The sequence below is a fragment of the Geotrypetes seraphini genome, chromosome 1, assembly GCF_902459505.1.
Source record: "Geotrypetes seraphini chromosome 1, aGeoSer1.1, whole genome shotgun sequence".
Lineage (NCBI taxonomy): Eukaryota > Metazoa > Chordata > Amphibia > Gymnophiona > Dermophiidae > Geotrypetes > Geotrypetes seraphini.
The window spans coordinates 70884544-70907770 of NC_047084.1; the positions used below are offsets into that span (position 1 = coordinate 70884544).

A 23227-nucleotide genomic window follows, 5' to 3' on the forward strand; every position below is an offset into this window, starting at 1 on the left:
TCCAGTCCAACGGGACGCTGCCTGTACTAAGGGAGAGGTTGAAGAGCGCGGACAGTGGCTCCGCCAAGACATCACTCAGCTGCCTAAGTTGAAGTCATCCATGATAACTGTGTTGCCTCCCTTGCAGTTGCATTTAATCTCATCTGTCATTTCTCCATCAATTTCTTTGGACTGCCCTGGAGGTCGGTAGTAGATGCCGATCTTTGTTTCCAGGCCATTTGTTCCTGGATTTTTGACCCATAGAGACTCTAACTTATCCGTCAGTTGTGGCGTGTTCTCTCCAGCAGATTCAATTTCCTCTTTGACGTATATGGCAATGCCCCCACCTTTTTGAGTCACTCTGTCTCTGCAGTATAGTTTGTATCCCGGTAGCACAGTGTCCCAGACGTTTTCCTCAGTCCACCATGTTTCCGTGATGCCTATGATGTCAACGTTATCTTTTTGTGCTATGGCTTCTAATTCACCCATCTTATTTGTAAGGCTCCTTGCATTTGTGTACATACACTTGAGTTTGCAGCTTTTTCCTTTCTTGCATTTCCTTCCCTCTTGTGTCTTTTTTGATCTCTCTTGCCTGTAATCCGGTGAGTCTTTCCCTCTATCTTCTTGCACGGTATCCTGATTCCTTACAGTTCGTCCAGAGTTCTCAGATCAGCCTCTCAATCCACCCTAAATGTTCCTTCTTTGAAAATTATCGGAACCCGCCGTGCTTCAATTTTCTCTGTTACTGCCCCAATGTTATGGAACTCTCTCCCTTTGTACTTAAGATTAGAACAAGATTTGCAAACTTTTAAAAAGAATTTAAAGTGTCTTCTTTTCAAAGAAGCCTTTAACTGACAGTTCTCATTTATAATAACATCAGTTAATTTCTTGTACAATTAATATCAGTTAACTTCTTTTCCCTTAAATATAAACCATTATACTCATTCTTATGACCTTTTTTGGTCTATTAATTTCCTTCTTTATCTCCCCATTGTGTTTTCCTTTTATGTATTCTTTAAAAAAAAAAAATATTGTATTTCTTCCCCGTTTTCCCACTGTTTCTAGTCTTCTTCTTGTCCTAAGGATGTAACCCTTGTACGTTTAGTAGAATATCATGTATAAGTCAGTTTTTGTTTTTTTTAAATTCTGTTTTTATTTTTTGTAAAACGCTTTGAAATTGGAAAAGCGTTTAATCAAACAATTTAATAAACTTGAAACTTGTATACCGGTTCCCGAACCATCGACTCTCTCTCTCTGTCGACTGTCGGCTTTCCCCTTCTTCCTAGTTTAAAAACTTGTCCACTTCTCTCTTGGTGTTGCTTGCAAGTAGCCTCGTTCCGTCTCTGCTGAGGTGGAGTCCATCCTTCCTGTAGAGCTTGCTCTTCCCCCAGAACGTTGTCCAATTGTGCACAAAGTGGAATCCTTCTTCCTCACACCAGTGCCGCATCCACGCATTGACTGCTTGCAGCTCCATCTGCCTCTTCTTATCTGCCCTGGGTACCGGCAGGATCTCCGAGAATGCTATCCTCTGCGTTCTGGTCTTCAGCTTCCTTCCTAGCATCCGGAACTGATCCTTCAGTACTTCCCTGTTGTAGTTCCTATTGCTCACGTTGTTCGTCCCCCATATGGATCACCACCGCCGTATCTTCTTCTTTCACACTGTTGAGGATCCTGTCAATGCGGCTCACTATGTCTTCTACCTTGGCTCCCGGTAGGCAGGTCACCAGCTGATCAAGTCTTCCTCCCGCTATGTGGCTGTCAACTTGTCTGATGATGGAGTCGCCCACGACGATTGCTGTCCTCTCTATCTTCTCCTGATTCTCCAGCCTCAGGTCCGTGTCCCTGGTGTATGTCCATCTCTCCTGCCGCAAGTCCGTATCCTTCGTTCTTGCTACTGTATCACCCATTTATTCTTGGTGGTTGTCTGTCAGGAGGTCCACACTCTCTGTAGGTGTCTTTTGGCAGTTCCATTGTTGCTGGTGATTTTCCACGGCCTCCCTGTATGCCTCCTCTATGAACTTCTCCAGCTCTCGGACTTCATCCTCGATGGTGTCTTCTGTCTTGTTCTCTGCTTCCTCTGTCTGGATGTTCTCTGCATCTCTGTCTCCGTCCTCCCTGGTTTGAAGTGCCTCCGTTCCAATATTCTGCTCTCCAGGAGTCTGACTTGTCTCTTCAGGCTCTCCGCATCGGACGCATACGTAAGACCGCCTCCCAGAGGGGAGGTAGTCATACATATGGCAGACGATGCAGAAAACTGGGTAGCACAATATCTTGCTTCCATCTGCTGCTTCTATTGCTGTCTGCTTGCCGGTCTGCTGCAGATGCCTTCTGGGTCTGCTGTGGTTGCGCCTGCTCTTATCTGCTTTTTTCCCCCTTTTGTTCTCTCTGCCTCTGCCTCTCTCTGTAGCTTTTTTTCTCCTGCTCTCCTGCTCAGATCAACTCTGCTCTGTTGGCCCCTCCCCTTTTAAGGCAGAGCTTCAGTGGTGGTCGTCGGGGGTGGTGGAGCTAACTCTCACCGATTCCCCTCTTGGTCTCCTGCCTCTGCTTCTCTCTCCTGCTGTTTTATCTGCTTTTTCCCCTTTGGCTTCTCTCTCCCTCTGCCTCTCTATGTAGCTGCTTTTCTCCTGCTCTCCTGCTCAGATCAACTCTGCTCCGTTGGCCCCTCCCTTTTTAAGGCAGAGCTTCGGTGGTGGACGTCGGGGGGGTGGAGCTAACTCTCACCGATTCCCCTCTTGGTCTCCTGCCTCTGCTTCTCTCTCCTGCTGTTTTATTTGCTTTTTCCCCTTTGGCTTCTCTCTCCCTCTGCCTCTCTATGTAGCTGCTTTTCTCCTGCTCTCCTGCTCAGATCAGCCAGAGTAGAGCGGGTTGCTTCAGAGGATTGAAATGTTTCATACGGTGTTAGTTAGTCTTCATGGATTTCTTGAATAGCAGGGTTTTTATTTCTTTTCTGAACGTTTTGTAATCTGGAGTCGCGATTAGTAGATTGGAGAGCTGGTGGTCTGGTTTTGCTACCTGTGTGGCTAGAAGGCCATCGTACAGCTTTTTTTCTGTTTGACATCTCTGATTAGAGGGTATGTGAATGGTATCTGGGTTCTCCTGTGTCTGGTTGTAGTAGTTTGGAGTAGGCGGTTGTTCAAGTAGGCTGGGCTGTCACCATTTATGGATTTAAATAATAGACAGTAGAATTTAAATAGTATTCTTGCTTGAATTGGGAGCTAGTGTGAGTCGAGGTATGCCTCGGTGATGTGGTTGTGTTTTCTTAGTGAATAGATTAATCTCAGGGCTGTGTTTTGTACTGTTTGTAGTTGTTTTATCATTGTTGTGGGGCAGGGGAGATAGAGGATGTTGCAGTAGTCAAGGAGACCTAGGACTAGGGACTGGACCATGAGCTGGAATTGTTTTCTGTCAAATAATTTTTGAACTTGCCTTAGGTTTCTCATGACAGCGAATGATTTCTGCATTGTTTTGTTGATTTGTGGTTGCATGATGCAGTTGCAAAACAACATTATACAAAGTAAGTAAGAAACATTAGCCTGCTAAGGAGGCAAGGAGTGGCCCTAGTGGCAGGGCTGCTGCCTCAGCACCTTGAGGTTGTGGTATCAAATCCCAGTGCTGCTCCTTGTAGTGCTGCCCAATTCAGGAAAAAAAAATTTCGATTCGATTCAGCCTATGGAATTGGTTTTTCGATTCAATTTGATTCGATTTTCCTGCCCAATTGAGTATTTTTTTTTTTTTCAAACATCCTGGTGGGTTTATTTTATAGCCTCTTCACCCCCTTTGCCTTCTCCTAATCACACTGGCGCTGTGGTGTAAACAAATGAAACAAACAAAAAAGACTTTTCCTCTCTCTGTTAAATCCTAGCTCACATTTGCGGTCTAACACCGGCTCTGGCAGGATACACGTTTCAAATCTGGCATATTGTAATCACAAAACAGAAAATGAAATTAGTTTTTCCACTTTTTGTAGTCTGATCATTATTCAAATCTTGTTGGTCCCAGGCTCTGGTTGTCTTCTGATAACTTGCTTGCCAGGGTCTCCTTCTTTCTTCTTTCTCTGTGCTAACCTCCATCTGCCATCCCTGTCCTCCCCTTCCATTTCCCTTCCCTCCCCAGGAAGTCTGGCATCTTTCCTTTTTTTCATCTCCCTCCACAGATCCACCTTTTCTTAACTACTCTTTCATCCAGCATCTATCCCCCCTTCCCCTCCACCCCAGGTTCCATCATCTCTCCCTTTCTGTAACTTTCATACCTAAATCCCATGGTCCATCATCTCTCTCCCTCTCCTCTATTTTCAGACCCATTATTTCTTCCCCCCCAAAGTCCAGCATATGCATGTCTCTTTGAACCTCCCCTCTTCCCTCCCTCCCTCCATGTACTGAAGGCCTGTCCCCCCCTTAAAGGTCTGCATCCCACCCCTGAAGGCCTGTCCCCCCTTTGAAGGCCTGTGTCCCCCCTTGAAGGCCTGCATCCTCCCCAAAGGCCTGCCTACCTGTCCCCTCCCTTGAAGGTCTGTCTCCCCCTGAAGGCCTGTACCTCCCCCTGAAGACCTGTCCCCCCTTGAAGGCCTGTCCCCCCCTTGAAGACCTGCATCCCACCCCTGAAGGCCTGCCTGCATCCCACTCCCTAATGCCTGCCTGTCCCCCCTTGAAGGCCTGCGTCCCCCCCCTTTGAAGGCCTGCATCCCCCCCAAAGGCCTGTCTTTCCCCCCTTGAAGGCCTGCATCCCCCCAAAGGCCTGTCTTTCTGCCCTTGAAGGCCTGTATCCCACCCCTGAAGGCCTGCCTGCATCCTACCCCCAAAAGCCTGCCTGTCCCCCTTAAAGGCCTCCCTCCCTCCTTGAAGGCCTGTTCTCCCCCCCTTGAAGGCCTGCATCCCCCAAAGGACTGTCCTCCCCCTTGAAGGCCTGCATTCCTCCCGAAGGCCTGTCCCCCCTTGAAGGCCTGCATCCCCCCCGAAGGCCTGTCCCCCCCTTTAAGGCCTGCATCCCACCTCCAAAGGCCTGTCCTTCCCCCCTTGAAGGCCTGCATCCCACCCCTGAAGGCCTGCCTGCTTCCTACCCCCAAAAGCCTGCCTGTCCCCCTTAAAGGCCTCCCTCCCTCCTTGAAGGCCTGTTCCCCCCATTGAAGGCCTGCAACCCCCAAAGGACTGTCCTCCCCCTTGAAGGCCTGCATTCCCCCCGAAGGCCTGTCCCCCCCTTGAAGGCCTGCATCCCACCCGAAGGCCTGCCCCCCCCTTGAAAGCCTGCATCCCACCTCCAAAGGCCTGTCCCCCCCCCCTTGAAGGTCTGCATCCCACCCCTGAAGGCCTGCCTGCATCCTACCCCCAAAGGCCTGCCTGTTCCCCTTAAAGGCCTGTCCTCCCCCTGGAAGGCCTCCCTCCCCCCTTGAAGGCCTGTTCCCCCCCCTTGAAGGCCTGCATCCCCCAAAGGACTGTCCTCCCCCTTGAAGGCCTGCATCCCCCCCGAAGGTCTGTCCCCCCCTTGAAGGCCTGTATCCCACCTCCAAAGGCCTGTCTGTCCCCCTTAAAGGCCTGTCCCCCCCCGGAAGGCCTGACTCCCCCCCTTGAAGGCCTGTCCCCCCTTTGAATGCCTGCATCCCCCCTTGAAGGCCTGCATCCTCCTGAAGGCCTGTCCCCCTTGAAGGCCTGCCCGCCCCACCCCGAGGGCCTGCCCGTCTCATCCCGAGGGACTGCTCGCCTCACCCTCCACCCCGAAGGAATGCTCACCCCCCCTGGCCTCCCCGCACCGGCGTTTACCGTAACGAAGCAGCCTGCAGCAAGATCGCGATGCCAGCAATCTTAAGTTTGCACTGCTTCGGAGATGTTTCCTCCGCCGCGGTCCCACCCCTCCTCTGATGTCAGAGGAGGGGCGGAACCGCAGTGGAGGAAACAGCTCCAAAGCAGTGCAAAGATCGCTGGTATCGCGATCTTGCTGCAGGCTTCTTCGTTAAGATAAACACCGGTACGGGGAGGCCGGGGGGAAGCGAGATGCTGGGGAGGCCAGAGGGGGAAGCGAGATGGCGGGGTGGGGGGAAGCGAGTTGCAGGGGGGTAAGCCGGACGCCATTGGGGGGAACCGGACAGCAGAACTAACCGGCTGAGGCTCCCCCTTCGTCTTCTAAAGCGGGTGTGGCAGCAGCCGGCCAGCAAGAGCAGCGCTGCCGCTCCTGCTTTAGGGGGCGAGGGTCAGTCGAATCGGGAAGCCAATTTTTTTTTGTTTTGAATCGATTCGAATCGATTCACCCGAAGTGAATCGGTGAACTGATTCAAATCGTGAATCAGGCAGCACTAGCTCCTTGTGACCCTAGGCAAATCACTTAATCATCCATTGCTCTGGGTGCAAACTACCTGTACATATGTAAACTGCTTTGAATGTGTAACTACAAAAAGGCTGTATACAAGTCCCATCCTCTTTCCCTTAACAAAATACAATGTGCTATAAAATGAAACAATATACAAAAATTATGCCTGCATATTACTGCGTGGAGCTGATATGTTTAGCATACAATAGATTAATGTTAGTGTAACAGCTGTAGCCCGGTTACTCAAACAAGAGTCACACAAATGCTAGCAAGCAGTCTGTGGAGGTAGGAGAATAAGCTTTTATTTACACAGAATGAGGGGGGAATTTTTTTTTTTAAATTAATTAATTAATTATATATATATATATATATATATTTTTTTTTTTTTTTTTTACACAGAATGAGGAGTCTGTTTTCCTCACAGATCTCCCCTCATAGAAACCTGCTATTTTCCCAAAATACACTGCCCCTCTCAGTTTAGTTAGTCCAGAGTTCTGGGTGACAATTCTTTGCATCCAGCTAGGTGCACAGTTCACACCTTTGAGAGAGAGTTTTAAAATGCAGCCTTTTTACTTATTCCTGTGTAAGCAAAAAAAAACTTCAGTTCAGCGGGTTCCTACCACAGTTGGGAATAAGTTACAATTCTCCCCTGGTCCTCAACGTCCTTCCTTCACTATGAGATCTGATCCTGGCTCTTCCTTTTAAACTCTCCTCATCTACTTCATGGTTTGACACCTTCCTCCCCTCCCCCTCTCCTGAAGCTGTTTCCCTTTCTGAGCTGTCCTTGCCTTTCCTCTAACTGGCCAGGAGGGGGAGTGTTGGCAGTTCCTCCAAGAAACCTGTCTGAGGAGCTGAACTAACTTGAAGGGGCAGGGTTTCATAGCCTCTGTCACACACCCTCCCCCTCATGTTTGCCCTGTCAGGCAGAGTACTTGTCTTTTGGGGTTCCATCACTCATGATAAAAAAATCTGCATTTTTGTGCCCCTATCCTGGTCGATGCTTTATCTCATAGTTGAAGGGCTGAAGCCTAAGGAACCATCTCATAATCTGGGCATTTGTGTCCTTATATCGGGCTAGCCATTGTAGGGGAGCATGGTCAGTGATCAACTGGAAGTGTCACCCCAGTAGGCAGAGCTTCCTTTTCGATCATTGCAGGATTCCTTTCCTAGGAGAAGAGTTTCCTACTGATGAAGGCAATGGGATGTGCTTCCCCATTTCTCTTTTGAGAGAGTACTGCTCCCAGATTGATGTCAGAGACATCCATATGGACAATAAATAGATGGGTGAAGTCTGAATTGATGACTACAGGTTCAGCGCAGAATGCAGTTTGTAGCTTTCAAAATGCCCTTTCTTGCTCGGTCATCTATTGAACTGTCTCCAGGGCTTTTTCTGCAGGAGTCTTGTTAGGGGCTCAGCCTTTTCTGCTGTCAGGAATTAAGTGGCGGTAGTACCCCACTAGGCCAAGAAAGACCTGGACCTGTTTCTTGGTTTGAGGAATCAGGGTACGTTTGATGACTTCCACTTTATTCAATTGTGGTTTAACGTGTCCTCGTCCCATGATGTATCTTACTGTACCTCTTGACCACCTAGGAAGAACTTTTTCAGATTGGCGGTTAGGTCTGCTTCCCTTAGGCTGTTCAGGATGGCTTCAAGTTGGATCAGGTCTGGGACTATACATCACAGTGTCGTCTAGGTATGCTGCCACATAGCCTTGATGGGGTCTCAAGAGGCAATTCACCAGAAGCTGGAATCTACTTGGGGCACCATGTAATCCAAACGGGAGGACTGTAACTTGGAACAATCCTTGGGGGATGGAGAACGCTGCCTTTCCTTTGGCTTCGGGGGAAAGGGGTACCTGCCAATACCCCTTGGTCAGATCCAAAGTGGAGATGAATTGAGTTTTCCCTAGTTGGTTGATTAACTCGTCCACCCTCGACATGGGTAAGTATCAAATTTGGATACCGCATTTACCCTCTGAAAGTTGATACAAAATCTTGTACTTCCATTGGGCTTCGGCACCAGTACTATTGGCAAGCACCAGCTACTGGAGGACTCCTCTATGACTCCCATCTGTAACATGTCTTCAATCTCCCTCATCACCATATGCTATTGAGACTTAGGGATCTGGTAGGGTCGTTGATGGACAACTATTCCAAGCTCCGCGATGGTCTCGTGAGTGGTTAGATGAATTTGCCCTGGCTTCGTGGAAAAGATGTCTTTGTTATGGGAGATCAGATGCTCTAGATTGGTTCTCTGGAAGGACTGTAGCTGATCTGAGAATGGTATTTGGGTGGTTGTAGGTTCTGCCTCACCCACAGGGCCAAAGCCATCTTGCTGGATCAACGCCGAGATCAATCCATTGTGCTTCCAGTATTTTTCCCAAAGCCTCATTCTCATTCTGGAGAAACAGCTCTTCACATGTTAGACTATAAGCATGCCTTGGCTTACTACATTCAAAGAACTAAGCCACACAGATATTTATCTCAACTGTTCATCTCTTTTGACCCTAACAGATTGGGCCAGCCTTAAACCAAAAGAACTATTTCCTTGTGGTTAATGGCCTGTACTGTATATCCTTTTGCTATGCTTAGGCTGAGCTGCAGCTTGAGAGATGTGTTACAGCACACAAAATCTAAGCTATGGCAGCATCAGCTTTCTTACGTTCCACTCCCATTGATGATGATTACAAAGCAGCTATTTGGTCCTCAATTTATACATTCACATCTCACTATTGTCTAGAATCCTATTCCAGACCAGATGGTTGTTTCAGCCAAGCAGTATTACAGAATTTATTTTCTTCTTTATGGTCAACTCTCCCTCCATCTCATTTCAGTAAGCTAGGGAGTCCCACATGTGAGAATATGCTGCCTGCTTGCCATAGGATAAAGCGCAGTTACTTACCGTAACAGGTGTTACCTGGAGACAGCAGGCAGATATTCTCACATCCCTCCCACCTCCCCTAGTTGGCTTCTTAGCTTGCTTATGGAACTGAGGAACCGTGAGCCAACGTCAGGTGGGAAGGCACTCACAAATGCATGATACGGGCAGTCTCAAAGCTTCACAAACCTTAAAGCAGTGGTGTCCAACCTTTTGGCTTTCCTGGGCCGCATTGGCCGAAAAAAAATTTTCTGGGGCCGCGCAAACGCTGCAGCAAGACAGAGGAGGGAGCCGGCAAGATTGTAAACACCCGGGGGCAGCAGAGGAAAACACTGCATCGCCCTCGACCGGGGCCACACAAAATACTTCACGGGGCCGCAGGTTGGACACCGCTGCCTTAAAGTGACAGTTCATTGTTCACTGTCCGTGAACCAGGCTCTGTAGATAACGTCACCCACATGTGAGAATATCTGCCTGCTGTCTCTGGATAACACCTGTTACGGAAAGTAACTGTGCTATATTGTTGCAAAGGATCATTTCCTAGGATCTTACTGCTACTACTATTTATCATTTATATAGTGCTGAAAGGCATATACAGCGCTGTACATTTTGACATTTATTAGCCAGTTCCTGTTCAGAAGAGATTACAATTTAACTTGGATAGACCTACATGACATATAGGGTTAGGTATGCAGAACACAAGGAGAGAGGAGTTAGAAGTTGAAAATAGTTTTGAAGAGGTGGACTTTTAACTTGGCCTTGAACACTACCAGAGACGGAGCCCACTGTAGCAATTCGGGCAGCTTGTTTCAAGCATAAGGCACAGCATAATAATGAACTCCATTCCACAGCCACTCATTCACATTTATCTGTGATACAAACTTGTACTCTACCAAATAAGAGTCTTTCCATAAATATAATATAGTTGTGCTAGCTAAAGATATTAACCAATAGTTCATCAAGCCCAGTAGCCCATTCTCACGGTGACCAATCCAGTTCACTAGTACCTGGCCAAAACCCAAGGAGTAGCAATATTCCATGCTACAGATCCAGGGCAAGCAGTGGCTGTGGTAAAAGTGGATAGAGTAGCTGATTTTAAGAAAGGTTTGGACAAATTCCTGGAAGAAAAGTCCATAGTCTCAATTGTCTTGCGCTCAATTGTCGTTGCACTCACTTATCTGCATGGAATGTTACTACCGTATTTTCACGCATATAACGCGCGCGTTATACGCGTTTTTACCTACCGCGCATACCCCTCGCGCGTTATATGCGTGAGCGCGGTATACCAAAGTTTTAAAACATAGTTCCCACCCCGCCCGACGCCCGATTCACCCCCCCAGCAGGACCGCTCGCACCCCCACCCCGAACGACCGCTCGCACGCGCTCCCATCCGCACCCGCATCCACGATCGGAGCAAGAGGGAGCCCAAGCCCTCTTGCCCGGCCGACTCCCCGACGTCCGATACATCCCCCCCCCCCGGCAGGACCACTCGCACCCCCACCCCGAACGACCGCTCGCACGCGCTCCCACCCACACCCGCATCCACGATCGGAGCAAGAGGGAGCCCAAGCCCTCTTGCCCGGCCGACTCCCCGACGTCCGATACATCCCCCCCCCCCGGCAGGACCACTCGCACCCCCACCCCGAACGACCGCCGACTTCCCGACAATATCGGGCCAGAAGGGAGCCCAAACCCTCCTGGCCACGGCGACCCCCTAACCCCACCCCGCACTACATTACGGGCAGGAGGGATCCCAGGCCCTCCTGCCCTCGACGCAAACCCCCCTCCCCCCCAAGAACCTCCGACCGCCTCCCAGCCGACCCGCGATCCCCCTGGCGACCCCCACGACCCCCCCACCCCCCTTCCCCGTACCTTTGGTAGTTGGGCCAGAAGGGAGCCCAAACCCTCCTGGCCACGGCGACCCCCTAACCCCACCCCGCACTACATTACGGGCAGGAGGGATCCCAGGCCCTCCTGCCCTCGACGCAAACCCCCCTCCCCCCCAAGAACCTCCGACCGCTCCCAGCCGACCCGCGATCCCCCTGGCGACCCCCACGACCCCCCCACCCCCCTTCCCCGTACCTTTAGTAGTTGGCCGGACAGACGGGAGCCAAACCCGCCTGTCCGGCAGGCAGCCAACGAAGGAATGAGGCCGGATTGGCCCATCCATCCTAAAGCTCCGCCTACTGGTGGGGCCTAAGGCGCGTGGGCCAATCAGAATAGGCCCTGGAGCCTTAGCTCCCACCTGGGGGCGCGGCCTGAGGCACATGGGCCCAACCCGACCATGTGCCTCAGGCCGCGCCCCCAGGTGGGACCTAAGGCTCCAGGGCCTATTCTGATTGGCCCACGCGCCTTAGGTCCCACCAGTAGGCGGAGCTTTAGGATGGATGGGCCAATCCGGCCTCATTCCTTCGTTGGCTGCCTGCCGGACAGGCGGGTTTGGCTCCCGTCTGTCCGGCCAACTACTAAAGGTACGGGGAAGGGGGGTGGGGGGGTCGTGGGGGTCGCCAGGGGGATCGCGGGTCGGCTGGGGGGCGGTCGGAGGTTCTTGGGGGGGAGGGGGGTTTGCGTCGAGGGCAGGAGGGCCTGGGATCCCTCCTGCCCGTAATGTAGTGCGGGGTGGGGTTAGGGGGTCGCCGTGGCCAGGAGGGTTTGGGCTCCCTTCTGGCCCAACTACCAAAGGTACGGGGAAGGGGGGTGGGGGGTCGTGGGGGTCGTGGGGGTCGCCAGGGGGATCGCGGGTCGGCTGGGGGGCGGTCGGAGGTTCTTGGGGGGGAGGGGGGTTTGCGTCGAGGGCAGGAGGGCCTGGGATCCCTCCTGCCCGTAATGTAGTGCGGGGTGGGGTTAGGGGGTCGCCGTGGCCAGGAGGATTTGGGCTCCCTCCTGGCCCGATATTGTTGGGGAGTCGGCGGTCCTTCGGGGGGGGGGGGAGGGATGTATCGGACGTCGGGGGGGGCATCAGGCTTTCAGGATGGGGACAGACCTTCAAGGGGGGACAGTGCACGGAAGTCAGGGGGGGTGAACGGAGAGTCGGGACAGCGCACGGAAAGTCAGGGCGGGCGAAAGGAGCGTCGGGCAGCATGCGCGGTATACCCGTGAGCGCGGTATATCAAAGTTTTTGTGCAAATCATCGTGATTTCTGCGCGCTATATCCGTGTGCGCGTTTTATACGGGTGCGTGTTATTTGCGTGAAAATACGGTACTCTTTGGGTTTTAGCCAGGTACTAGTGACCTGCATTGGCCACCATGAGGACGGGCTACTGGGCTAATGGAACATTGGTCTGACCCAGTAAGGCTATTCTTATGTTCTTATGCTCCCCCATGTCTTTCTCAATAACAGACTATGGACTTTTCCTCCAGGAAATTGTCCAAACCTAGGCATGGCCATTTGCACCAAAGAAAACATGGTGCAAATGCCTGCACCTAACTTTCGATGTGAATGTAAGTATTCTACGAGTAATTATGAATGTAACTTAAAGGCATGCTTCTGATCCTCCCATTACCTACTCATTTCTGTCCCCCCCCCCACCCCATTTGTGACAGGTGCATAAAATTTAGGCATGAATCCTGTGCCTAAATTTACTCACATAACCTATATTCGATTTAATTAGCAATAATAATTTCTTATTAAAATGCCAATTATTGGCACTAATTAGCTTCTGTTCAATTAAACTGCACATGCTATTTGGGTACATGACCAAAATTGTACATGTAATTTTTAGTGTTTTTTTATAGCATTAGGGGGCATATGATAATGGTTCATTAATAACTAAAAATGAGCAGCATATGATAATGGTTCATTAATAGCTAAAAATGAGCAGATAGTAAACCTTATTTTTTCCCAATAATGCGTTAAGTAATCACATGAAAATAACCTATGTTATTGTGTTCCTTTTGGGGTTTTTTTAATGGCCAGCATTTACTATCTGGCTTGAGTATAACAAGATCACCCCTAAGAAAAAGGGGAAAGCCGACAGTCGACCGAGAGAGTCGATGGTTCAGGAACCGGTATACCTGGAGGATACTGTGCAGGAAGATAGAGGGGAAGACTCACCGGATCACAGGCAAGACAGATCGAAAGGGACACAAGAGGGAAGGAAATGCAAGAAAGGAACAGGCCGCAAACTCAAGTGTATGTACACGAATGCAAAGAGCCTAAGGAATAAGATGGGTGAATTAGAAGCTATAGCACAAAAAGATAACTTTGACATCATTGGCATCACGAAAACATGGTGGACCAAGGAAAACGTCCGGGACACTGCTACCGGGATACAAACTATACCGCATAGACAAAGTGGTTCAAAAAGGTGGGGGCATTGCCATATACGTCAAAGAGGGAATTGAATCTACTGGAGAGAACACGCTACAACAGAAGAATAAGTTAGAGCCTCCATGGGTCAAAATTCCGGGAACAAATGGACTGGAAATGAAGATCGGCATCTACTACCAACCCCCAGGGCAGTCCGAAGAAATTTATGGAGAAATGACGGACGAGATTAAACGCAACTGTAAGGGAGGCAACACAGTTATCATGGGTGACTTCAACTATCCAGGGATAGACTGGAACCTAGGCACCTCCAGCTGCACTAGGGAGACCAAGTTCCTGGATGCTGTAGGCGACTGCTTCCTGGAACAACTTGTCCAGGAAAATACAAGAGGATATGCAATTCTGGACTTAATTCTAAATGGACTGCGAGGACCAGCACAAGGTGTAGAAGTAGAAGGGACGCTGGGAAACAGTGATCACAATATGATCCGCTTTGACCTGGACGCAAGGGTGAAACATCAGTCAAGAATGACAGCCACAGCACTGAACTTCCGAAAAGGGAATTATGAAGGGATGAGACTCATGATAGTGAAAAAGATTAAGAAGAGGATAAGTACTGTAAAAACGCTAAAGCAAGCATAGTCCCTTTTAAGGATACAGTCACTGAGGCGCAAAATCTATATATACTGCATATCAACAAGGGATCCAAGAGGAAAAAGAACAAAGAATTGGCATAGTTCATTGTAGCAGTGAGGGAAGCGATCAGAGCAAGAAAACTTTGTTTAAGGAATGGAAAAGGTCAAAAACGGTTGAAAACTGGAATAAGCTCAAACAACATCAACGCAGGTGCCATAAGGCGGTAAAAGGGGGCAGAAGAGACTACGAGGAAAAAATAGCCAAGGAGGCAAAAAACATCAAACCATTCTTTTGATATATCAAGGGGAAATGACCCACGAAGGAAGTGGTGGGACCGTTGGACAATCATGGAATAAAGGGAGTGCTAATGGAGGACAAAGCCATCATCAACAAACTGAACACATTTTTTCATCTGTATTTACCAAAGAGGATATATACAACATACCAGAACCCATCAGGATATAAGCTGGAAACAAAGACAGGAAACTGACAGGGTTGATGGTCTGTCTAGAAGAGGTATGCAGATTGTTAAGCTTAAGAGCGATAAATCCCCAGGACCAGATGGCATCTATCTGAGGGTCATCAAGGAACTGAAAAGGACTATAGCTGAACTGCTTCAACTAATAGCCAATCTGTCGATCAAATCGGAAAGGATTCCGGAAGACTGTAAGGTGGCGAATGTTACGTCAATCTTCAAAAAAGATTCGTGGGGAGATTCGGGAAACTACAGACCGGTGAGTCTAACTTTGGTACCGGGAAAGATGGTAGAGGCGCTGATAAAGGACCGCATCATTGATCACCTTGGCGGACACGATCTGATAAGGACAGCCAGCATGGCTTCAGCAAAGGCAGATCCTGTTTGACAAACTTGCTGTACTTCTTTGAGGGAGTAAACAGGCAGATAGACAAGGGTGACCCGGTCAGCATTGTATATCTGGATTTTCAGAAGGCGTTCGACAAGGTTGGAAAATTGCGAGGCATGGAATTGAGGATTAACTACTCATGTGGATTAAAAACTGGCTGGATGATAGGAAACAGAGAGTGGGGGTAAATGGACAATACTCAGACTGGAAAAGCATCACCAGTGGGGAAAAGCATCACCAGTGGGGTGCCGCAAGGCTCGGTGCTTAGACCCGTGCTCTTCAACATCTTTATAAATGATCTGGACATTGGTACAACGAGTGAGGTGATTAAATTTGCAGACGATATGAAGTTATTCTGAGTAGTGAAGACATGGGGGGATTGCGAAGATCTGCAATGTGACATAATCAAGCTCAAGAAATGGGCAGCAACATGGCAAATGAGGTTCAATGTGGATAAGTGTAAATTGATGCATGTCGGTAACAAAAATCTCATGCATGAATACAGGATGTCCGGGGCGGTACTTGGAGAGACCTCCCAGGATAAAGACTTGGGAGTTCTGATCCCTGGGGAGAAGTGGGGATACTGGGGGAATGGGGCGGGGAGTTTCATGTACTTTTGCAGATGATACCGAATTTCAGTGTTCACAGCCTTGTCCAATTTCTTTATTTGCTTGTTGCTTTTTATTTCTGGTTGTATTCATATTCATCAATAAAAAAGATTTATACTAGAATAATAAGTAGTAGTAGTAGTAGTAGTAGTAGTAGTAGCACTGTCTAGGTCAGTGGTCTCAAACTTGCGGCCCGCCAGGTACTATTTTGAGGCCCACGGTATGTTTATCATAATCACAAAAGTAAAATAAAACAGTTTCTTGATCATATGTCTCTTTAGCTATAAATTACAATGTTATTATTAAGACTTAGCCAAAAGGAAAGATTTATGAACTATTAAGCGTTTTACCTCATGCAAAATTCTCATTTCTTTAATAAGACATTAACTATTTTTTCTGCGGCCCTCCAAGTACCTACAAATCCAAAATGTGGCCCTGCACTGTGTGAGTTTGAGACCACTGGGCTATGTGATGTGTGAGGTCCTCCACCTTCTCACCAGGCAGGCAAGTGATCATGCAATCCTCACATCCAGCAGCCACACAGCTACCTACATGCCTAATAATCGAATCTCCCACTAAAACGGCCATCCTAACCCTCCCCTGGAGACACATACTCAGTGTGATAAAACATTGCATCCCCTGGTGAGCAGGTCTTAGCTACAGGATTGCTTCCTACTTCTCCAGGGTGATGCTCTCCTTTAAGAAGATTTCCCTCCTCCAAGGCAGCACAGCGACAACGCTAAAACTTTAGTACAATTATGTTCTGTTCTGTTAGTACAGAGAATGCTGTCCTAAATCTAAACTATGCAATGTAATATCTTCTACGAATGCCGCAAATTCATCTAAACTACCGTATTTTCACATAGATAACGCGCACCCGTGTAAAACGCGCACACGGGTATAGCGCGCAAAAAACACAAATTTATGTACAGAAATTTTTATATACCGCGCACACCCGTATACCGCGCATGCTGCCCGACTCTCCCGTCGCCGCCTGACTCTCCTTTCGCCAGCCCCGACTCTCTTCTGGCCACCTCGACTCTCCTTTCGCCCGCCTGACTCTCCTCTCCACCTTGAAGTCCTGTCCCCACCCTGAAAGCCTGATGCCCCCCCCCGACGTCCGATTCACCCCCCCAGGACCGCTCGCACCCCCACCCCGAAGGACCGCTCGCACACACTCCCACCCGCACCCCCACCCTGAAGGACCGCTCGCACCCCCACAGCCTCCCGACCCCCCCCATCATGTAGAAGCTCCTACCGGTGTCCTGCTGCTTCCTCTTAGCGGTCCCGACTCCCCGACACGATCGGGGCAAGAGGGAGCTCAAGCCCTCTTGCCCCAGCCAACCGCGGCACCCCCGACACGATCGGGGCAAGAGGGAGCTCAAGCCCTCTTGCCCCAGCCAACCGCGGCACCCCCGACACGATCGGGGCAAGAGGGAGCTCAAGCCCTCTTGCCCCCCCGACTCCCCAACACGATCGGGGCACAAGGGAGCCCAAGCCCTCTTGCCCCGCCGACTCCCCAACTCCCCGACAATATCGGGCCAGGAGGGAGCCCAAGTCCTCCTGGCTCTTGCGAACCTCCCCCCCGCTAGTTTTTCGGGCCAGGAGGGAGCCCAAACCCTCCTGGCCACGGCAACCCCCTACCCCCACCCCGCACTATATTACGGGCAGGAGGGATCCCAGGCCCTCCTGCCCTCGACGCAAACCCCCCTCCCCCCAACGACCGCCCCCCCAAGAACCTCCGACCGCCCCCCCAGCAGACCCGCGACCCCCCTGGCCGACCCCCATGACACCCCCACCCCCTTCCCCGTACCTTTGTATAGTTGGCCGGACAGACGGGAGCCAAACCCGCCTGTCCGGCAGGCAGCCAACGACGGAATGAGGCCGGATTGGCCCATCCGTTCCAAAGCTCCGCCTACTGGTGGGGCCTAAGGCGCCTGGACCAATCAGAATAGGCCCAGGAGCCTTAGGTCCCTCCTGGGGGCGGGGCCTTGGGCACATGGTCGGGTTGAGCCCATGTGCCTCAGGCCCCGCCCCCAGGTGGGACCTAAGGCTCCCGGGCCTATTCTGATTGGCCCAGGCGCCTTAGGCCCCACCAGTAGGTGGAGCTTTGGGACGGATGGGCCAATCCGCCCTCATTCCGTCGTTGGCTGCCTGCCGGACAGGCGGGTTTGGCTCCCGTCTGTCCGGCCAACTATACAAAGGTACGGGGAAGGGGGTGGGGGTGTCATGGGGGTCGGCCAGGGGGGTCGCGGGTCGGCTGGGGGGGCGGTCGGAGGTTCTTGGGGGGGCGGTCGTTGGGGGGAGGGGGGTTTGCGTCGAGGGCAGGAGGGCCTGGGATCCCTCCTGCCCGTAATGTAGTGCGGGGTGGGGGTAGGGGGGTCACCGTGGCCAGGAGGGTTTGGGCTCCCTCCTGGCCCGAACAACTAGCGGGGGGGGGGGGGGTCGCCAGGGCCAGGAGGACTTGGGCTCCCTCCTGGCCCGATATTGTCGGGGAGTTGGGGAGTCGGCGGGGCAAGAGGGCTTGGGCTCCCTTTTGCCCCAATTGTGTCGGGGAGTCAGGGGGGCAAGAGGGCTTGAGCTCCCTCTTGCCCCGATCGTGTCGGGGGTGCCGCGGTTGGCTGGGGCAAGAGGGCTTGAGCTCCCTCTTGCCCCGATCGTGTCGGGACCGCCAAGAGGAAGCAGCAGGACACCGGTAGGAGCTTCTACATGATGGGGGGGGGGTCGGGAGGCTGTGGGGGTGCGACCGGTCCTTCAGGGTGGGGGTGTGGGTGCGGGTGGGGGTGCGGGTGCGTGCGAGCGGTCCTTCGGGGTGGGGGTGCGAGCGGTCCTGCGAGGGGGGGGGTGTGAATCAGACGTGGGGGGGAACTATGTAAAAAAATTTTTGTACAACGCGCTCACGCATATAACGCGCAAGGGTGTGCGCGGTACGTAAAAACCACGTATAACGTGCGCGTTATATGCGAGAAAATACGGTATGTCTGCCAAAAATGTCTTTCAATAATTTTGTCCTTCTATACTATGAATTTACCATTGTAACCCATTCTGGGCTCCTTTGGGAGGATGGGCTAAATAAACAAATAAATATAAATAAATAAAAGCACAGCTCTTCTCTTTTGTGTAAATCCTTAGAAGTGCAGGGACTTGAAAAGAGCTTAAATTAGGTCACCTCTTGTTATGAAAGGGAGGTAAAAAAAAAAAAAAATCTTAGGGCAAGCAGACTTTAAATTCTACAGTATTGTCTAAACTGACTTTGCTAAATAAGCACAGTAATTTTAAAAAGAGAACGAAATTATCTATTTAACCTCAAGTTTACCTTTTCCCAAGATTATATTGAATTTCCCAGCAGATAAGATACTCACCAGCAGGTTCTCTCAGAACTCTTCAGGATGCTATCAAAACAGTGAGGTTAGGTTGCCACAAAATCAAAATAAACCAAGTACAGTACCTTTAAGGGAAGAGTGAACAGAGAGTAAAAATTCAGATTATCCTCATCAACTGATAAGAAGGATGTGAATAACAAACATAAAAGAAAATTTGAAATGAATGTACATAAATGCTATAACCCTAAAAAAATAAGATGGGAGAGTTAAGATATGTAGTTTATTATTTATATTCCACCTTTAAACAAGGCACTAAATGAAGAGGTAGGTGTAACACGCATCTCAGAGACCTGGTAGTAGGAAGCTAACCAATGAGATACTGCGATTGTGTCTTATCCACCTAACCTGGCAGATTCTGTAACCGTTATCGGTGTCAGGTCAAAAGCGCACCGTGACAAAGGTGCTCCCAGACAATTGAGCGCAGCACGGAGGCACGCGCCGCTCAAAATTACTGTTTTTAGGGCTCCGACGGGGGGGCGCGGGGGGAACCCCCCACTTTACTTAATAGACATCGCGCCGCGTTGTGGGGGCGTTGTGGGGGGTGTGGGGGGTTGTAACCCCACACATTTTACTGAAAACTTAACTTTTTTCCTGTTTTTAGGGAAAAAGTTAAGTTTACAGTAAAATGTGGAGGGTTACAACCCCCCCAAACCCCCCATAACGCCGGCGCAATGTCTATTAAGTAAAGTGGGGGGGTTCCCCAACAAAACCCCCCATTGGAGCCCCTAAAAACTGTAATTTTCTTCGGCGCCGCCTCCATTTTGCGCTCAGTTGTCGGCGCGCGCCTTTGTCTTCCGTGCCGTTGTCTATGAACCCCGTTACCCATGCCACAGGCACCAGTTAGAGAATCGGGTTGCCACTGAGCTGATCACAGCAAGGGAATCTCCCTGCCATGATCAGCTCAGCGGCTGTGGCAGGGAAACCCCGCCCCCGCAAACATCCCCTGCAGGAGGGATGCCCCTGAAACATTCCCTGGCAGAAGAGATGCCCAATCCCTCTTGCCAGCACTCCCTCCCCAACATTCCCGGCAGGAGGGATGCCTACTCCCTCCTGCTGCCAACCCTGAAACAACCCCCGACAGGAGGGATGCCCACTCAGGAGTGATATGATAGAGGACTATAAAATACTGAGTGAAGTGGAAAGGGTAGAAGTGAATCACTTGTTCACTCTTTACCAAAATACTAGGACTATGGGAACATGCGATGAAGCTTCTAAGCAGTAGATTTAAAACAAACTGGAGAAAATATTTCTTTACACAAAGAGTAATTAAGCTTTGCAATTCGTTGCCAGAGAATGTGGTGAAATTAATTAGCTTAGCAGTGTTTAAAAAATGCTTGGCTAATTTCTTAAAAAAGAAGTCTATAGGTCGTTATTGAGATGGATTGGGGAAATCCTCTGCTTATTCCTAGGATAAGCAGCATAAAATCTGTGTTACTTCTTGGGATCTAGCTAGGCACTTGGGGCCTGGGTTGGCCACTTTTGGATACAGGATGCTGGGCTTGATGGACCTTCGGTCTGTCCCAGTATGGCAATTCTTATGTAGTTGAACAGCATAAACTGGTTTGTTTCTTTATCTCTCCTGCTGTTTCTTTGGTTCCCTAGTTATAGCAGCCATGTGCCTTTCGCATCCCATGTACTTTCATATTCATAACTCCTTTAAAGTGCATATTGTTATTTAGTATTCTTGGGGCTCTCTAAGATGTCGATTTATTAGGAACAACTTGTACAAAATGCAGGGAACACAGGGCCTGATTCTATAAACCAGTGGTTCTTAACCTTGTTGGAGGTACTGAACCCCACCAGATTCATATGCGTGTTCACCGAACCCTTCTTTATTCCCTTAGTTTTGCCGGAGCTAGACTAGAATTACTCAACTTGGCATTGCAAATCATGCAATTAGGACGCTGACTCCCATCACGTTCCGTTATACATGTGAATCCATATTGTACATATTCGTCCGACCACTTTCGTGTTTTGCTCGACATAGTTAGTAAGGGATTAAAATATTAAGATAGGTATCACACGACGTACCATCACAACAGTTACAATTCGACTACTGTGCGCATCAAATCCCCTGCAGCACAGATAGGCCAAACGATGTTGCGTGATCACCTGCAGCCAATTATGGACAAGCGGGGCGTATCATCACAAATCATAAGCGCTTCGGTCACGTTCAATCATCTATCAGTTAAATCACAAATTTTGATCAGGAATTGATTGATGTATATAAGGCGTTAGTTACAGATTGATAGATCAAGAAACCGAGTACACGATCAGTCTTGATCAAAATCACTGAATAACTGATAGATGATTGAACGTGACCGAAGCGCTATATGAGTCGGAGGTGTGTTTTGACCTCCGCCGAACCCGCGAGACTGACTCACCAAACCCCTGGGGCTCGGTCGATCCCAGGTTAAGAACCACTGCTATAAACAATGCTTATGTTAGGTGCAGCTAAGTACCCTAATCATGGACACCTATTTATTTAATTTTAAAATTTCTATACCGTTTTTATTCAAAACGGTTTACAAGGAGTTACATACATAAAAAGTTAAGAATCCATACAAAAATAAGAAGATAAAACAGACATATTCAGTCTAACATAAAATCAATTGCCCAGAAAATGCATCAATACCATCAAAACAGACATATTAAAATGTACAAACAACTTAATATTTTTAATGGGTTAAATGATGTGGTAATTGACCACACCATTAAATACCCATTAGTAAACAATTTTTTTAATTGACAGTTTAGGTTGCATCATATGTATTATTGTATAAGATGAGGATGGGAGTAAATGACTGTTTAATGTAATAATTGTATAGTTATTAGTGCATTCTATGCAGTATTTATCATTTACCAATTGTATTGCACTATCAAAGTTTGAAAATCAATAAAGATTTAAACAGTTTAGGTTGCATGCTGATATCCATGCAATGCCTATGTTGAAGCATCCTCCAACGCCTATTAACAACTACCTGAAAAGTAGTCATGGTTAGGGGTGGAGAATAGATATGGTTGATTTAGGTGTTGCTAGGTGTCACAGTTAGAAATGTATTTTCAAAGCACGTAGGCACAATGTTCCAAAGGTTACTATGGTAGTTTGTCTAAATGCTTTGAAAATGAGCCCCTTAGGCTCCAGTAAATTAGGCCAGGTAAAATCTGGCCTAATATACCTGTGCCTACAACCAGGACGCTTAGCTTACCTTAAGAAGGATATGGCGTTACTCGAGAGGGTTCAGAAAAGGGCGACGCGATTGATAAAAGGTATGGAAAACCTTACATATGCTGAAAGATTAGAGAAACTGGGGCTCTTTTCCCTGGAAAAGCAGAGACTTAGAGGGGACATGATAGAGACTTATAAGATCATGAAGGGCATAGAGAAAGTGGAGAGGGACAGATTCTTCAAATTTTCAAAAACTACAAAAACGAGAGGGCATTCGGAAAAGTTAAAAAGGGACAGATTCAGAACCAATGCTAGGAAGTTCTTCTTTACCCAGAGGGTGGTGGACACCTGGAATGCGCTTCCAGAGGGTGTGATAGATAGAGGATTACTATACAGGTCCTCGACCTGATGGGCTGCCGCGTGAGCGGACTGCTGGGCACGATGGACCTCTGGTCTGACCCAGCAGAGGTACTTCTTATGTTCTTATCACTTAAGCATGCCTAGGCGCCACTAGGTGTGGTTCTATAAGTGGCTCCTAATGGTTGATTGACAACTGCGCATAAAGACACCTACCAGTTAGGCGTGAATAGGTGCCATTTATAGAATCAGGCCAATAGTTCCTATTGGGTATTCCTAAACATGAGAGCATTTTTCCTGTTTTCAGGGAAATATGTTGGCTTTCAATCCTTTCATGTGTTAAATTTAAGATCCTGCTGACTTTCAATGCCTTGAGGAATGAATGTCCTAGTTATTTATATACTAAATTAGCAAAGCGTGTCCCAGGAAGAGCATTGAGATCAGGCCAGGGTTTTTTGTTGGAAGTCCCTACTATAAAAGAAATGAAAAGGAAAAAAGTTGAGATTCAGAATGTTCTCTATTTTGGTGCCTGTTTGGTAGATCAGCTTACCTATTGAGCTAAGGCTGGAGAATAATGTGAAACAGTTTAAAAAGAAATTATAAACATGGCTGTTCACAGCTTAATGAGACTTTAAAGCAACTTTGGAGAGCTGGATATTTTATATTTTACCTTTGTGTTTGTTTTTTAGTTGTATTTGAGTGTTATATGTGTTTGCATGTAAACTGGTTTGAACAAACATTTTGGGCCCCTTTTACAAAGCCACAGTAGCGATGCTGCTGTGGTAAATAT

The 23227-nt window shown here is 48.9% G+C and overlaps 1 long non-coding RNA gene across 1 annotated transcript in view; it reads right to left on the reverse strand.

Annotated features, from left to right (window-relative positions):
* LOC117354997 overlaps positions 1-23227 on the reverse strand; it is a 58661-nt gene that overhangs the window by 13312 nt on the left and 22122 nt on the right. The window contains exon 3 of the long non-coding RNA XR_004538259.1: positions 18891-18976. This is a non-coding gene — a long non-coding RNA (uncharacterized LOC117354997). The remainder of the gene's footprint in view (positions 1-18890; positions 18977-23227) is intronic.